A 13,098-nucleotide genomic window follows, 5' to 3' on the forward strand; every position below is an offset into this window, starting at 1 on the left:
CAAACTATCTTCCTCCACCAAGCATTTTTCTCACTTACATATCGACCATGCCACTTAGCTAACAATGATCTATTTATGCGACGTAAACACCTAATTCCAAAACCTCATTTTCTCCTAGATTTAGCAATAGACCTCCACGCCACCCAACTCATTTTTCTATTATCTTCATCCTCTCCCCATAAGAATTTTTTCATAATGGTATTGACCTTTTTCTCCACCGCCACAGGAAAATAATGAACATATAAGAAGTATATTGCCATACTTTCAAGAGAACTCTCTATTAAAGTTACCCTTCTTGCTTTGTTCAAGAACTTTCTTTTCCATGGAGCCAACTTCCTCTTCATCCTTTCGATAATCACATCCCAGATAACTACACTTCTTTTTGACGCACCAATTGACATGCCCAAATATATAATAGGAAGAGTTTCAATCTTACACCCCAGCTCCAAAGCTAAATCATTGATTAAGTCATCAGCGCCAATGCTAGTCATACAACTCTTATCCAAATTCATCTTAAGACCTGTTAAAATCTCAAACATCATTAAAATAATCAACAATCTTCTTACCTCCTCCTTCGAAGCATTGAGAAGGATTATAGTATCGTCCGCAAACTGAAGATGAGAGTCAGTAGTGCCACCCTCTCGTACTTGAAATCCACCAATTTTATTTTTTGTTACTGCCTCATTGAGTAAAATGGATAAAACCTCCACAACCAAAAGAAACAAAAAAGGTGATAAAGGGTATCCTTGCCTAATCCCTTTTGAAGACTTGATTCTACTTGTAGCTTCTCCATTAACCAGGTCGGAAAACTGAGCTCCAGTTACACACCAATGGATCCATTGAATCAATTTATCTCCAAAACCATTCTTTCTCAAAATAGTAAAAAGAGATGGCCAGCTTACATTATCGAAAGCCTTTTCCATATCTATTTTGCATAGGATTCCTGGTTTTTTCTGTCTTAGCCTGCTATCAATACACTCATTAGCAACTAGAATGCCATCCAGTATTTGCTTATGCTTGATAAAAGCTCCCTGTGAATTAGAGATGAGACAAGGCATAATAGTTTGGATTCTTTCCGCTAACAACTTAGAAATAATCTTGTAGAAACTACTAATAAGACTTAACGGTCTAAAGTCTTTTAACGTAGCAGAATCCTCTTTCTTAGGAATGAGTTTAATGAAAGACATATTTAGACTCCAGCCGAGTTTACCTTTACTATGAAAAGAATTGAATGCTGCCATGACATCCTGCTTCATGAAGTCCCAACAAGCTTTATAGAACTGAATATTATACCCATCTGGTCCAGGTGATTTATTAGCACCACAATTCTTTATTGCCTCCAAGACCTCCTTTTCGGAAAAAGCTCTCTCCAGCCACGCTCTTTGAGTGCCGTCAATACTCTTGAAAGACATATTATCAAACGAAGGACTAACCGAAGAAGAAGCCGTAAATAAAGAAGAAGAATATTGCTGAATCTCCCTTTTAATGATCTCCTAGTTAAACACATTTACTCTTGCCACATCCAATTTAGTAATACAATTTCTTCTTCTTTTCGCATTAGCAATCTGATTGAAGTATCTCGTGTTCTTGTCACCCTCCTTGAAACCTCTAACTTTTGCTCTCTGAAATGCCATCCTTGCTCTATTAACCTTAACTTTATTTAGCTTCATCAAGAGCTTAGCTCTTTATTCTATTTGAAAGGATGATAAACAACACTCTCCTATTCCATATTTAAAGCCTTAATCTTTTCAGTTAGCTCGTTCTCCTCCTTTCTCACATTACCAAAAACTGTCCTACTCCAATTCTTAATAAAATACTTCAAATTTTGAAGTTTTCAGAGAACATAATCTGGAGTGCCCACAAAAACCAAATCCTTTCACCACTGCTCCCTTGACTTAACAAAATCTGGATGGTTAAGCCACATATTTTCTATCTTAAAACTAGAGATTACCTTAACACTCGAAGATAACTCCAGCAATAATGCGTTATGATCCGAAATTGTTCTCACCAGAGTTGTTTGAGTTGCTCCGCTAAACTTAGCATCAAACGCTGTGCATGCAAGAAATCTGTCAAGCCTGCATAATAGTGGGTCGTCTTGCCTGTTACTCCAAGTAAAAGATCCACCATTAAGAGGCAAGTCTATCAGCTCCTGTTCAAGAATAACTCGTTAAGAAAGTTCATGTTTCTAGCATCACCACCATTCTTGTTTCTCTCTGCATCACTTCTAACTGAATTTAAATCACCCACAAAACACCAAGGTTCCATACTCCAATCTCTTACTTCAGCTAAATCCCTCAAAAAATCCTCCCTTAGATTATAATCACACGATGAATAAGCATTAGTAAGAATGAATTTGAAACCGTTACACCTGTACTGAAAGAGACAAGTAATTGAGTTGAGACCCAATCGCTTATCCAATAGCTCCAGAACGTTAGCATCCCACATTGTAATAAGTCCTCCACTGTTTCCAACACTTCCTTGTGAAGGCAAAACTTCCATTCCAAAATCATCATCGAACCACAACTGTCTAGCAAACCAGCTCGAGATTTGAACCATTTTCGTCTCTTGAACAGTACATATCATACATTTGTGAGTAGCAATGAGATCTCTCAAAGCAATCTGCTTATCATAAGAATTTAGACCCCGAATATTCCAATCAAGGATTTTATTTCCCATTACAACCCATATTCTCCCTTGAGTTCACCTCATCAATCTCCACCTCCTTATCGCTAGAGTCACCTGAGTTGGTAGAATCACAACTATCCTGCACCTTTTTCCCATCTGCAATCGCCTTATATTTATCCCTGTATTTAAATAGGATTTCTTCAATAACTTGTTTTTCATCCTTATCAGTTATGCTCCCCAGACGACAACATAATTCAAACACTATTTTAGAAGTTGAGAATATGACCTCATTAGAATCAATATTGGTGTCCTGTATATCACCCAGTTTGATAACTATTTGGTCCCCTGTCACATTGAATAACTGTTTAGGATTGATAACTTGTAGAGGCAGCGTACCCTTAACAACACCCGATGGTGAGTCTCCCACTTCCAAATCACCATTATGCAAGACAATTTGACGGTCGTCAGGTGTACCTGAGGAATTAAAACCCATTATCTGCAACCATTAAAGAGTGATTCTGAACCCCAATAGCAGTATCAACATCTCCTCCACTGCCATTAAAAGGCAAAGAAAAACCCCGACGAACTGAAATCTCGTCAATACAAGAATTCTTGGGATCCACATCCTGCATATGATTAGATTCAGCCGCCAAAATGCTATCAATTATTTCCAATCTAGCTGGAATAGGATCTACCCCTTCACATCTATCCACAGCTACAGGCTGAAATTTATTGATAGAGTATACATTGTCTCCCTGATGAGAGTTGGGCACCACACCTACACTTCCAATTCTCTCTTCAAGAGAAACAACCATACCTTTCTCCCTAGCTTGAACTGAATCTCCACCTGCTGATCCATTCAAACTAAGAGAAGCAGAACGATCATGCACAACCTCCTGAACATGACCCTCTGAATGTGTTGACTGAGACAAACTCGAACTTGCCAAAATTGTCTTGTAAGCCAAGCCAAGACTTGACTCGTTCACCTGAGTTTTCTGCCTCAAATCACACGGAGTTGACTCCAAGACTCGAACCGATCTTGCACCTGATATAGCGGTGGAGACTATTTTTGAATTTGAAATTAATTGCTTTTTTTCAAATTCAAATTAACAGCCTATTAAACTCCTCCAAAGATGCCTTAATTCATAGGGTTGAATTTGTAATCCCATTCAATGGAAACAACCCATTTTTGGTCACCGTCTTCGACCACAAAAACCGCTGGAGTTTCCGAAAAATCACCCTTAACAGATATTCTGAAAAGATGAAGACTTTCCTTCTTTAGAGTGCTTGATGCAATATCAATTAAACCTCCAAGCGAATCTCCTATTGATCTGAAGAGCTTGTAACTCCAGAATCAAGTATATGTATTTGATGTAATAGGCTCTGTCTAGTATTAGCTGATAATAGTGGGGAGGAATGGTAATTAAGTTAGTTGGTTATACAGTATAGGCAACGGGTGTTGGACTACTGTTTGTGTATGAGCTAGTATGGACGATTTGTAGTTACTACTTCCATGTGGACGGGAAGTTGCATTTTGAATGATACTGTATGGTATTTATGGGCCTAGCTAGCCAATTGGGCAGAAGTTGTGTATCTGCTATTTGTTGGTGTGGTTTTTCTTTCGACAGTTGAGGTAATATTCTAAGTGAATCTAGGTGTACAGTGAACAAACAAATGTTGTACGTGTAGTTAACTATCATTTGTGTTGATCGTTGCCCATAGTGGCTCGACACCCATGGATTATTACATGGATTACTAGATGATGACCGAGAGGTCGCCTAAAAGATATGGCTCTATTATTTTGTATTAAGATCAATAACATTTAATTTCTCCGACACGACGTAGGAGAATTATTTGGACTATTCCAGGGATGAGACGGTGCATTTTATGGTTAGAGTAAACACTAGAGCGGGATAGTCGATAGTTAGAAACGGATTTTGGGAGGGTTAATTTAAAACGACATGTTTTCATTATATAAAACAATCTATTTTTGGTTATTAATATCGGTTCAATTTTCCCTTAGCCCATTTTCTTATGCGGTAGCGGTTTGGTTAAAAAACTTAGAAAAATGTTATCCTTATAATGTTTTACTTCTTAAAATTTTTATGCACTGTTTGAGATTTGTATATCATTTATAAATGTTACAAGGGTAGGAGAGCCTCCTATTAGTTGGGATCAAACCCAACTTACTATTTTTTGCAGGAAACCGTGTAGATTGAATTATGTTCCGAAAAGCTACTTCGTCGTTACTTTATACTTTTGATTCTTTTAAATAAATTCTTAGTATTTATTTTGGGAACCGACATGGGTGTTACAGATTAATTTTATTTTAAAGATATTATTAAACCTTACAACTTTTATCATTTTTATTAAATAAAATTCATTTATTTATGGATCTTATTAATGTGCTCTATACAATTGTCGGGTCTCTATTTGTTGGCTTGACGGTTTGAGTGTGTAAAGTCGTTCATGAATATGTCATACTTGAAATTTTAGGACGTCCGACTTAGAATTCGAAGTAGGGCGTTACAAAATATTCTCGAACCACTCTTTTCATTACATAACAAATTTGAACCATTTCGATGGGAGAATTGAAAACAACCAAGTATGCTTATGACGACGACGACATTTCTATTAATAATGTTGCGTTTCCTAAGAAGAAAATATGGTCTCGAGCTTGGCCTCATAAAGTAGCTTTTTTCTCGTGGAAAATGGTATTAGAGAAGCATCCAACTGTTGATAATCTTCATAGAAGAAATATTCCGTTGGTGGCTTTTGATGGTAACTCAGCTTCTTCTCTCTGTCCTCTTTGCAATTTGGTGCCGGGGTGTGGCAAATATTTGTTTTGGGATTGTATCTATACAAATCAGGTGTGAGCTTATTTTTTCTCAAAATAATTCTCAACTTCCTTCTATTCGTTCCCTATTAGACCTTTTCAAGAATTGGAGTCAGTTCTCTATCTCCACAAGTGGTAAGGAGATTTGGAAACGCCTTCACGCAAGCAATTGTTGGAATGTGTGGCTCGAAAGGAATGTCAGAATCTTCACTGGGAAGAAGAGATCTGCAGAGGCTACCATTGTTGAGTCTAAAATTAGTGCCTTCCACTGGGCTACTGCTATTCCTTCTATGGTTGGTTATCGTCTTAATGATGTAATATCTAACTGGAGGGCTTTATTTTCTGATCCTCCTTAGTCAGTTCTCTTTGCTTTTGGATTCTATTTTTCTTTTTTCTCTGTTTGGTGGCTCTCTGCGTTGCAGCTTTGTAAATTGCCCTCTGTCTTAATATAATTTTCTTTATCGAGCAAAAAAAATAAAAATAAATAAATAAATGAAAACAACCATTTTTATCCGGAGAACTAACCCGTTTCTCCGAAACCATGGGCGAAGTGTACTTTAGTCTTAAAACATTAATTCACACGACCGTTTTAACAAGAGACATTTAGATAATTGACACTAGAACTAAATATTTGCTAGTCACGTGGAAGGCATCCAAGGCAGTTAGCAAGATAAAGTGATGATTCTTAATGCACGCGAGAACCTCTTTCGTATTCAAGATATCTTCGACTGCCTATGGATTTGGGATGAAAACACGTGGAAAGTTGGGCAAAAGTGAATCTAACGATCACGCCACGGGATAAAATCTTAATTGTTGGCATTTTTCTGAAGATCGTTCAGTAGTGAAACCAATCTTGAACCATGTGATCATAAAACTGGAATCTCCACACGTACTGATTTCAAAGACTATGTGTTATGTAGCCCAGCACATTAATGGTTTTGTGCTTATCCTGTATTCATGAGTCTTCTCAGAGAGCGGTTTTTTGCCTCATTTCCATACTCATATAGGTAAGTCTATAAGGTGTTCCAGCGATACAACTGTAAAGAACTATAGACTCATTAAGGATTTTTATCCACCATCTTTCTTACAGAACCACTGCACTGGTTTGAAATGTTAAGTTTATAATTACTGCACCAGAACCACATCCATAACTTGTTGGTACCACATTGAACCTTGTTTATCTTTTTCAAAACATAAGTTGAGTTTTTTTGCTATGACTGATCAACTTTCTTTCACAGACCTTAGTCTCATTTCCCCACATTTTACTGCTTTTTGTAGACTCTTTTGTGAAAGGGTCTACCAAGTTCTTCTTTGATATTCAATAAAGTTAACTGAAACTACTCCTCTCTTCAGTGGTTGTCTTACAATTTGATGTGTAAGATTTTCATGTCTTGACTTCCCATTATATGTCTTGTTAGTGACATCAAAAATCTTAGCTGATAATCACAGTTAGGATCCAAATGAGTGATGACTGGAATGTCATCAAAATGACGATACTTCTTGAGAAATTTCTCAATGTAATGATATTGGGCTAAATCCAACTCTATAGATACATTTATCCACTTCATTAACAACTAAACCATATGACTAAGCTACTTTGTCAAACTTTTCATGCCATTGCATGGGAGCTTGCTTCAAACCATATAGATATTTAACCAACTTGCAAGCCTTCTTTTCTTGTCCTGGTAATATGAAACCTTTAGGTAGTTCCATATGTATCTCTTCTTCTAAATCACCATTTAGAAAAGCAGTTCTGACATCCACTTGATGAATAATTAACTTGTGAACAAATGCAAGTGCAATTAAACAACAAATAGATGTGATGCGAGCAACATGAGCATATATATCAATGTGAGCTATTCCATGTTTTTTCTTATAACCCTTAGCAAGAAATATGGCTTTGAATTTATCAATGGATCCATCAGTATTCAACTTTCTTTTGAATATCCATTTGATATAATAAGCTTTACGCCTGGAGGTAAATCACAATATATCCAAGTACTGTTGGTCAAAAATGAATTCTTTTCATCTTTGATAGACTCTTTCCAGAAACTAGCCTCAACATAAGTTTTATGATCATCGTCAACATGCATAACATACTTGGTAACACTAAGAATTTCATTCTTACTGCCTTCTACAAAATATGTTATAAAAACTGGACCATAACTTTTCTCTATCCTAGCCCTCTTACTCCTTCTAGGTTCAATATCTTCAATCCTTTCAGAAGTATCTTTCATGTCTCAAATATGAGTAGAATGTTCTTCATTGTCATTAGTCTTTACAGACTCTAGGCTAGGTAACAGTGAGTTTTATGTGGGTACTTAGAAAGGGTATTTACCTAGAGGTGTAAAATGTGCCAGCCCAGCATAACGTAGCGCACGAAGTTGCATGCCTAACGTGCTGGGTTGTTCTAGAGATTCAGAAGCATTGTGATGTGCGATGCTAAATGACGTGTTGTGCTGTGTCAGAAATATAAACCTGTTGTGTCATCATGATGTGCTAACACACTTGTTTTATGTTGTGAAAAATACTAGAACCCCCTACTATATGGGTTCAATATATAGAAGCCTCACTAAATGGATCATATATTGTCAACTCCATACTTTCAGAAAATGATATTATTAGGCCCAAAACATCAAATTTTCTTCAGATCTGGCCCATAATTAATTATTATGAATTTTAATAATGGCAACACTAACCTTTAGTATATATACAAGAGGAATATATCAGAAGATATTTCATTTCTTCATTCTCTTTCTCTTTCTATTTCTTCTCTATCTCTTTCTCTCTCGGCTCCAGCGTTTCAGATCTGTGAAGAAGAAGAAGACGAATCGATCCAGTAGTTTTGCAGCTGATCATCAGTTAATCTTCAAGTATGAATCAATCATTCAATCGATTTCATTTGAATCTAGGTTTTAGTTGGTTTTTAAGCTGCATCAGGTTAGGTTTTCGTTGGATCGACTGTTTTTTTTGAAGATTTTGAATCGAATCTAAGTTTCAGTCGATTCGAAGCAGCAGAAATCATTTCCGATTAGGTTCATCATTCTTACTTTTCTTAGTTCGATTAATTCGATTAGGTTTTTGATTTTTATTTTGATTGATTCTGTTCATATATGAGAAGAAGAAGAACCTGATTTTTTTTTGAATCAATCGAAGATCTTTAATGTAGTTTTAACCCTAATTACTTACTTTTTATGCAGATTCAACAATGGAACTAAGAAGATCTTCAACAGCAGCAGAAATGAATTCGTCGTACGAGAAAATATCTGAAAATCAATAAGATTTCTCTCGTTTTTAATTGAATCAAAAAGTTTTAAATCTAGGTATGCGTTTAGGATATTGTTGTTTCTGTTGTTTTTGTTGTTGTTGTTGACTTGTTTTTGTTTTTATTTTGCTTATCTCGCCTACACATCGTTTGATTGATGAATCTGTGGCAGTGTTGGTGGTGGATATGCAGGTTCTGGTGGAAGATGAGGAGGTTGTAGTGGTTGAGTTGGTGGTATTGGAGAAGTTTTGGAGGAGGATCTGAAGTCAGTGGTAAGTAAGCTGATTCTTTCTTTCTTATTTGACATAACTTGCTTTATTTTCAACATTTTTTATGAATAGATGTATTTTGTGTACAAATTTATAGCAATATGACATGTTTTGTGTTGTTTCATTAATTTTGTATTCTGTGTACAAATTTATAGCAATACGACATGTTCTGTGTTGTTTCATTAATGTGTATGGATAGTTTGATACTTAGAAATTACTGTGCAAGTGTATGAGTCTTAGAATTCTGATGCACAACATGTGTAACTTGCGTCTACACATCCAAATTTCATGTGTAACTTGCGTATACACATGTATAATTTGCGTATACACATGTGTAATTAGGAGTTACACATGCTAATTGAATGTGTAGCTTATAGTTACATATGTGTTTTCATTGAACTGCTGGATACACATGTCATATATGGATGTGTAATTCTCAGTTACACTAGTCAGGTGCATGTATAACTCCTAATTACACATGCTAAGCAAACAAAAGCACCCAATTGTTGAGACAAAAGCAATTGCAGGCACTTTCCTCCCCCCATTGTTGAGACATTACTTCCAAAACACCCAAGGTCTTATCTTCGTGTAATTGCTAGTTAGTGGTGGTGTTTTGGTATGAAGCTAAGAGGTTTAGTATGGATAATTTGTATTTGGAGTTAGTGGTGGTGTTTTGGTATGAAGCTTAGAGGTTTGGTATGGATGTTGGAGCTGTGTTAGACACTGTAAGTTGGATCTACTTTACATTCTGTTTGTCTTAGTGGTGGTGTTTTGGTATGAAATATATTTGTATGCACATCATGTTTTAAATATGTTAGCCATCTATAATCTCATCTTTTATCGACTCTGAGAAGGATATCATGTGATTTCTATAACCATATCCTTGTTTATCAGTTTGCAGCTATGTGTACTCTACGTGACAGTCTGCGTGTTTAACTAGCATTGGTAGACTATGGATGTGTAACTAGTAGTTACACATGCTAATTAAATGTGTAACTTATAGGTACACAAGCTAAATGGATGTGTATCTACTAGTTACACATGTTAATTAGATGTGTAACTATAAGTTACACATGCTAATTTGATGAGATATGCATATACAGTTCTTAGAAAATATTGAATGGTGCTGGCAATAATTTTGATTATTTTATTTGTTCCTGAATTTTTCTTTTGTAGTGGATTGACTACGTTAAACTACATAGAGCTTGCTTAATTGTATCAGAAGTGCAAGGATGAAGGTTTGTGTTTCGATTTTTAAATGCCAGTACCTTTTTTTTTGTCTGAAACTTTTACAAGTAATTCACTGGACTTGACTGATAGACTAGATTTGGCACTTGATATCATCACATATATTGACATATTTAAACTGAACCAAGAATGATGTTCATGTGAAACCAATCCTTTTTTAGCTGTTTGCTCCTGGCCTGTAGTTGTATGTTTTTTTGATGTTTGTGAGTCTTCGTTTATATCTGAATAGGTACTTCCTTGGCCTTCTACAACTGAAGTATCTAGTATTCATGTATTGGAGGTGATTTGTATATGAGCATCTAGGAAGATGCTCATGATTTTGCTATATTCAGTTGTCAAATATACAAGTGTGGTGGCTGTGGTAGGAAGTGCAGGTGATGGTGCTTACAGAGTGATGGCTGGTGCTATACTGAAGAATGGTTGCAGCTGCTGGAGTGACTACCAGAGCCACCACACCTTATATGACATGTGTAACTGTTGATTACACATTTCATATGCATGTGTAACTCCAAATTACACATTTTATATGCATGTGTAACTCCAAAGTACACATGCATTTTATGTGTACTAGATGATTATACATGCTTGTTTATGAGTGTTTAGTTAGCTGATTATACATATGCTATGATTTGATGAAATTTGTAGTGGAAGGTATGCTGATCTTTTGTAATGAAATGGTACTGAACAGGTTATGGATGTGTTGATTTCAGAGTATGAAAGTTCATAGAGAGCTGTAGGAGTGTGCAAGTTGTACAGATGCAGATTTGGCATTGGTTTGTAATGAACGAGTACTGTTATTGCTATCATATAGCTCAGGTATGCACTGGTTGAAGAATCAGAATGGTTTGAGTTAATGATGCTCAGGTAGATTTATGTTAGGAGTTAACATTACATGTACTGGTGCAACTACAGTTAAGACAGTGGTATGGAATAGAGGAAATGAAGCTGGCTGGTGCTGAGATTTGTACTCAGTTGGTGTTGGTTGCAGTTGCAGGACATGGGTTCCGATGGAATTGATATGTGGTAAGTTATGGCCTGAGTCTGAGAACTCAATATTGCATGCTAGATGCATGTTAGGATAAACAGGTGCAGAGTTGCCAATGTATGTTGCTATTGCAGTGGATTTGTCAGGAATTGATGCTGGTAGAGAATGATGAAATGAGTCATGGTGGTAGCTGTAGGATAATGTTGTTGAAAGTGTGCATAGTGTTGTGTAAATTTCAATTACACTAGATAGATGCATATGTAACTCCCAATTACACTAGACAGATACGTGTGTAACTAATGCTAAGAAATTATTGTAAATAAATCTTAAAGTGTAATACATGTATTTTTTTTGTGTTTACTTTTTTATGTCTATTTTTTTATGTGTAACTTCTCATTACACATGCCATATGGATGTGTAACCGTTGGATACACATGTTATATGCATGTGTAACTTCTGCTTACACATGTCGTACACATGTGTAACCCTTTCATGCCATACCCATGTGTAACTTCTGGATACACATGCTCGTTGCATGTGTAACTTCAGATTACACATCCATATATTATTGGTGGGAGGCAGTGGTCAGCGGTGGTGGCCGCCGACGACGGAGGTGGTGGTTGGTGGTGGTTTCTGCTGCTGCTGGTGGTCACTGGCGGAGGTGGTTGGCGGTGGTGGTTGGTGGTGGCGGTAGTCGGAGGTGGTGGTTGGTGGTGGTTTCGGTGGTGGTGGTCGGAGGCGCTGGTGGTCGCCGGCGGAGGTGGTTGTTGGTGGTGGTTGTTGGTGGTGGCGGTCGTCGGAGGTGGTGGTTGGTGGCGGCGGTCGTCGGAGGTGGTGGTTGGTGGTGGTGGCGGTCGTTAAAGATGGTTGTGACATCATGTTTAGTATATTTTAATATTTTGAGCTTAAATTTAAATTTTATTTAATTTGGGGTTTGGAAATATAAAAAAGGGTATGGATGTCTTTTAATAACTCGGGCCTAGATTTAAACTTCTTTTAACTAGGGGCCTCATACTATGGGTTATCCATGGGTTGGTGATGAGTGCTAAATAGTGCATATTTATATACATTTTTGTTGGCATTTAACTCATCTTTTGCGCATTAATTCCACATTTTATCCCATATTCTGTATTTTCATTGTTTTCAAGAATAAATATTTTTCTTACTTAATTTTTCATTTTTTAGGTAATGAATAAAGTCTGGATGAATTGCGGAGCAAAAAGAGCAGAAAAGTGGTGAAAAGCCGGGAGGAATTACGCAAGGAAGCCGCGAAGAATGTTGTGCACAAGACCAAGAGGGTAGAAATGGGCTCAAGAAGGAAGAATTGTTCTCATAGAAGTTATGGACCTGGAATATCCAAAGCCCAAAATCCTTTCTCAAACCCATTTCCATTACCCAAGCCCGTCTCGAATTTCGGCCGTCAGATTGACGCCTCTCAGCATCCTACGGTCGCTCCATCGTAGCATATCAATCTCCGAAGCTCCTGCTCTACATCGCAACGCAGATCTCCATCTTGGGCCATCCATTTTGTTGTATTCCTCCATCCAACGGTCGCTACCCATAGCCTTCCATCTCATCGTTGGATCCACCTACCATCTGAACATCCTACGGATCAGCTCGCCAAACATCAACTCAGATAATCCCCGCCTCACACCCTAGCAACAAATATCTTCTTCTCAACCAAACACTCCTCTCTTCTTCCCATCGAAAATTTCTTCCCTCTGCAGAGAACAGCTCTGCCACCACCATCACCTTCTGCCATCGCCCCACCCCTACCAGCCATTACAGCCACCCTACATCCAATACAACCAAAACCCATCCTTCCCCCATCATCCTATGCTACCTATTTCACTGATTTCACACTCCCTCT

General features: G+C 37.2%; 1 long non-coding RNA gene across 1 annotated transcript; it reads left to right on the plus strand.

The window, feature by feature from the left end:
* Positions 1–10,170: 10,170 nt before the first annotated feature.
* On the plus strand, positions 10,171–11,238 carry LOC113286592. Its single transcript, XR_003329365.1, has 3 exons — positions 10,171–10,233; positions 10,954–11,059; positions 11,156–11,238. It is a non-coding gene; the product is annotated as an uncharacterized LOC113286592 (long non-coding RNA).
* Positions 11,239–13,098: the final 1,860 nt, after the last annotated feature.

Source organism: Papaver somniferum, chromosome 6 (genome assembly GCF_003573695.1).
Source record: "Papaver somniferum cultivar HN1 chromosome 6, ASM357369v1, whole genome shotgun sequence".
NCBI lineage: Eukaryota > Viridiplantae > Streptophyta > Magnoliopsida > Ranunculales > Papaveraceae > Papaver > Papaver somniferum.